Consider the following 6,000-nt stretch of genomic DNA (forward strand, 5'->3'; position numbering starts at 1 on the left):
AAGTGAGTACTACCTGGCAGGTGTTTTTTAATATGTTTTTTTTTCAAAGTCTTAATGGAAAAAAAAACCCCCACAAAACTCTCAAAAAAGTTTTTTTATCTGCACAACATACTATTAGGCTTATTTTAAATTAGTTCCCTTTGCTTTTCACTATTTTTGTTGTTGTTGAAATGTTTCAGATTTTTTTTTTACTTTTTTTTTTTTAGGGGGGGAGGGGGACGACATGAACACCATTCAGGCTTGCAAGCCAGCTGTATATCTACTACACATTACAGATAAAAATTAAGTAGTTAAGTCAAGGTACAGATTTAAGGCAAGCAGGCAGCTTTGTTTGTTTTCACCAGAGCCAGAAGCAAGCAGCACCAGTCAGAGTCAGAAGTTAGTGAAAGGGGATTTGATATTTTGAGAGAGGAATATCAGATGGGGTATACTGTTTTTGCAGGGGCGCCTCAGATTTAGGCATATCTCACTGCTGACAGCCAGTGCTCAATGTGAATGAGATTTTTACAATGTATTCAGAGAAGCTGACACAGTCAGAACCATACAGTATGGAAGCCAATGAGTAAGCTTTAAATACACAAATAGCTTTGATTAATTTTTAAGTGAGTAATCTAGTCATATGTTTTTGCTATAATACAGTGTTTTAAAATAGAGATTATGTATTAGCGTTACTTTTGAACACTGGCATGGTATATATGGTTGCTTTCTTAAATAGAAACTCATTAAGATTTAACAGGTGTTAATAGTTAAAATATAATTAAAGTGATGTATGGAACAATATCATCAAGTAGGAAAAGAAGCTTTAAGCCAAAAAATGAGTTACAGAATATACACTGAACCAACTTAAGGTTAATTTTACCAGTTCAGAGTGAAATCTAGTGACTATGAAACTAGAACGTGTAAGGAAGATTTATATTTCTCAATAAACAGTTGGCTTGCAGCTAAGAGCTTGAAAACAAACTGGAAAAATGAGCTTTCTGAACCACCTACTATTTTAATTCTCTGAACAAATTTTGAAGTACACAGTTTAATATTTCTGTTAATGACATGGAGGGGAAAGAATGTATAAATACATATATTGATGAAGGAGAAGGAAATCAGGATAAGGACAGATCACTAATACAAAGCAATATGGATAACTTGATTTATAGATGCAATAAACTGCTGTGTGATTCAGTGGGTGACAGATGCAAGTTATCTGGTTTAATGTCTAAAGCCAAGGTGCAGACAACCAAATATGATGGGAGATTCTACCCAAGGGAGTGATGACTCTAAACAAATGAACATAATCATGGAAATAGCCAATTGTAATTCCAATGAGAAACTTGGGCTAATGTTGTCCTTCAGAATGCAACTATTACGGTACTGATGTGATCATTACTGAAATACATTTTGCAGTTTGGGAGTTCATGTTTCAAGAAGGACTTGAAACTGAGTTGAGGAACTAATGGAAAAGAGCCCTGAGCATCATTAATGTGTTGGAAACTATACATGGCAGGTAGAGATTCAAGAACTTCAAGCAATTTAACTTATGAAACAGAAAATCAAGGATTAATTGATCTCTAAGTGACATAAAGTGTATAATGGATAATTCTGTCTAGAAAACAAAGTATGATACACAATGAACAAAAAAAAATGCTTCTTTAAAATAGAATTCAACTTTTTTCAAAAAAAATATTGCACTAGCTAAATTTCAACTCTTCAGAAGAGCAATTCAGCTGTATTATTGAACAGAGGGAAAAGGAAGCTGGTAAAAAATTTAGCACTAAGTGCTTCATGTCATTCTATTTGGATAGAAAATTAGGTATAATGTTTGGATAGAAATTATTCCTTTTTTTTTTTTTTTAGTGAAAACAAATAACTGAAAATTAAGTTAAATTACCCCTTCCAACTATGTATTTGAGATAAAACTTCTCTGCCCTATTTATGAATGTGAATGAAGTGAAAAAAAAAAATCAGAGTTAGACTAGCCTTTATTTTACTGTTTTTTTTCATGGTAGGCTTTAGATTACATTTAGATTACTTCTTTTATTTGTAAATCAAGCTGCCTTTTTAACCTAGTGCATTTTCGAATGTACTAATGTAGGTACAATATAGGTATCCTGATATGGGTACAAGCCAGTAGGTAAAAAAATCTATTATGGCACATGGACTTTAACTCTTCTTTTCTTCCTCTTTAAGGGGAAGAAAAAACTTCTTCTCCATTTATAATATGGTAAGTTAAGTAAAGCACATGTGTTGACTTGTAAGTGGAAATTCTATAGTGATTAGTATCGTGCCTATCTGCATTCCTGTCTGATTTTGTTTCAGCCAAATACAAAATATTTGCTGGAAAAAAAAAATAGTAGTATAAAAAGTTCTAAATCAAATTGTTTTCTTTGCTGAATAATTCTGGGAAATCTGAAATCAGCTCACTGTTTCTGTGTTCATACAGATAAAATTATCTTTTTGAAAGTTTCTAGATGTAGTTCTTATAGTGGTATAGGACAACATTTTTAAGGCTAGACTTTGTCTCCCTGATATATGAAAGACTGTAAGTATCTACAGAAGTAGTTTTGTGTTTAAAATGGTTGGAAACTTAAAACAGCTATTATTGAGCTTAGAAATGTCCTGGGGATTCATCTTCAGTGTTTGCAATGGGCTTATTCCTACCAAAGAGCTATCACAGAAAATACAAACTTTAGGAGAGGAACTGAAATTAAATTTTTTAAACGGCGAGTGTAACTTAATCATGCATAAGTATCTTGCCCATAAAGGGGAGCTGAGAGGACTTCATGCAGTAGTGTTATTCAGTCTTCCATCTTTTCCAGAAAGTTTTAACAAGATATGCTGATTTCCTTGCTTTCAGAAGAGCAAAGGAATGGTCTGTTTAGCCTAATTTTCTTATATTGTAAAGGTCACCTCCTAGAAAATCCCATGAAGCTAAAGTACAGTTAACTTTCCCTTTCTAATGAATAGAAGCATACTGAAGAATCTCAAAGAATGCTTATGAATGAGCATTAATGAATAAATACGTTAATTTTTGAAAATCTGTTCATACACAGAAGCTGGCCCAAAAAGAAGTAAAAAAAAAAAAGACAATTCTAAATTTTGATGTCGGTCTATGGTAGGACAAGTCTTAACTTTTACTGAATAAAAAATAAACTGACAGCCTGAACTTCTTTTAGAGGACGACAAGCTAAGTCATCCACAAATGAAGCAGTTAGTATAAGACAGCAACAAAGAAATGCATTATCACTGAGCTAAATAAATGAACAGGAAAAGATAGTTCTCAGAAGATAATGTAAAGTTACTATCCAGGAGATTGCAGCTGAATAAGGACTGATTTCTTTATTTTACCTTTCTTCAATTAATGCTGTTGATCATAGTAGTATTCACTGTGTAGCATATTCTCAGATACTTCCCTCCCCCCCATTATTCTTCAATTTCTAGTCCAAGAAAGTTTTAATTTTGTATTTGAATATCAGGGTCTAGAAACAAAGTTGAATGCTATATATATATTCATTAGTGACATAACCAGTGTTAGGATATCTCTAAAGCTTTCATAACACCTAAGTGCTTAACTTGGATTTGCCCCAATTATTTTGAGTCAACTAGCTCCTCTGTGAAGACCTAGAAAGCAGACCTAGCATACAAATGCTCACAGCAGAAGGCAAAGACAATTTATTTCCCACTGCCACCTAAAGACTTTAGAGCTGACATATCAATGCTGTCTCTCACTCAGGAGCTTACTGGCATGTTTTTCCTTCCATAAACATCCATATTTTTACTGCCACCAATATCTTCTTTTGTGTGGAGGCAGAAGAGGTCACAGTATGTTTTTCTCTGAGGAAAATATTTTTTTCAGAGCTCTCTATCCTTAAGGATGTTCACTTCCCCAGGAATAAGGCTAGTCCAGTATGAAACTACCCCTGCTATATTTATTTAATGAAATAATGCTTTATCAGGATACTGATTAAAATTTGGACAAGGTGAAGAAAAAAATAATATTGTATTTTTAAAGACTCCTCACCTAAAAACTTTGTGGTCTTTATTGGTTTGCAGTAATAATAAATAGTTTTGGACATTAATGGATACTGAAATCAGAAGAGTGAAAGTTCTCTCATTTGAATTCTCTTGATGCCTGGGAAAAAAAAAAAAAAAAACTATTTGGGAATTTCAATCCCAGATAGGATACAGTGATACTGTAGGAACAGGAAAGGAGATATTTCAAGGAATTAGTCGTACTTGGATATTCAAAATTTTTGTTAAAAGTACATCTGTGAGGATTGCTCTTGAAAGCAATGCCTCCTATTTTATTATGTTGGCCCACAGCATCAAAGGCAGGTGTTGGTTGTATGAGAGTAGGGGTTGAACCTTCTGACCAATATTCTGTTACATGTTGTTGCTGTGTGACAGATAGCAGCAGAGGGGCAGTCTGACAGAATGCTGTCTGACATGGAAGTGTGTATGAAGCAAAGGTGTGTCACTGAATTCCTCCATGCTGAAAAAATTTCACCCACTGATATTCATCAACACTTGCTGAATGTTTATGGAGACCAAGCAGGTGGTGCATTTTAGCAGTGGTGGCAGCAATGTGAAAGACAAGCCATGTTACAGACAGCCATGCACAGCTGTCACACCATGAAATGAAAAGCATTTCAATCAACTCACCTGTATGAATTGTTGGATTATGACCACGAAACTGTGTACAGAGCTGAGTATTTGGCTTCAATGTGTTGGAAACATAGTGGCCATTTTGGAATATTGCAAAGTTTGTGCCTGGTATGTCCCACAAATGTTGAAACAGGAACAGAAAGAACACCAGATGCAAATTTTTCAGGACCTATTGAATCAGTACAAGACTGAAGGTTTCCTGGTTTGCATCATTACCAGTGATGAGACGTGGTGCCACCGCTACAAGCTGGAGTGAAAATGGCAGTCCATGGAGTGTCAACATGTCAATTCCACACTGAAGAAAAAGTTCAAGATGCAGCCCTCAGCGGTTAAAGTTATTGCACTGTCTTTTGGAATAGGAAAGGGGTGATCCTTCTGGATATCCTGTAACTCAGACAGACCATCCACTCTGACCATTATAACACAACATTACGTTGAAGGCTTAAACTTCCAGAGTCAGGCCAGAGAAGAAGACAACCTTTCTCTTGTAAAATGATAATTCCAGGCCCTATGCCATTCTGAAGACCGTGGAGCACATTGGCAATCTTGGCTGGACTGTCTTACCACACTCAGCATCATATGTGTCATAGACTTCCCATTTTTCCTACCTATATTAGGTATCAGTTTCTCTTTTAGCTACATTCTTTCAAATGCACTGCTCCTAATATAGCTTATGAAAAGCCAAATATCAATTCAACATTGACAACCTGAGATACATTAATAATGATCTAGAAAGTTTAGAAATTCATAAATGTCCAGTATGGAAAAGAAAAAAAGAAAAAAATACATAGAGTATTGCATGCCTTTTTTTTCTTTTTTTTTTTCCCCAGCTGTTTACAGGAACAGAGAATACTACTAAACTCTGAATGACATAAACAGTTGTTTTTAACCTATTGGTTTTTTGTATATCCTGAATATTCATTACTCACCTGTCCTGAATGGAGAGGTCCCAATAAACTACACAAATGACCATTGATGGCTCTTCTAAATTACCCCTGACTGCCCTTGCTTCTATTTGCATGACCCTACTACATTTGCTTTCAAGCAGTGTGCTGGTGTATGTGCTACTGTTTGAGCAACAAAACTGCTATAGGGAAAATGTTTTCTGATGTTTGCAGTGTGAATTTCTCAAAATGCCAAGCAATCATAAGGCTATATCTTTGACTACAGAAACACAAAGACATTTTATCATATGCTCTTTCTCTGTGTTGAATAAATTTCACATAAATGAGTTAATAAACAGTTATGTTTATTTTTACACATTTCAAAGGCAACTGTCATTATTTATCACTTTTCTGTTAAAAAGGAATTGCAGAAATATCATAAAGGATGATTTCTTAAATA

Source organism: Gallus gallus, chromosome 2 (assembly GCF_016699485.2).
Source record: "Gallus gallus isolate bGalGal1 chromosome 2, bGalGal1.mat.broiler.GRCg7b, whole genome shotgun sequence".
Taxonomy (NCBI): domain Eukaryota; kingdom Metazoa; phylum Chordata; class Aves; order Galliformes; family Phasianidae; genus Gallus; species Gallus gallus.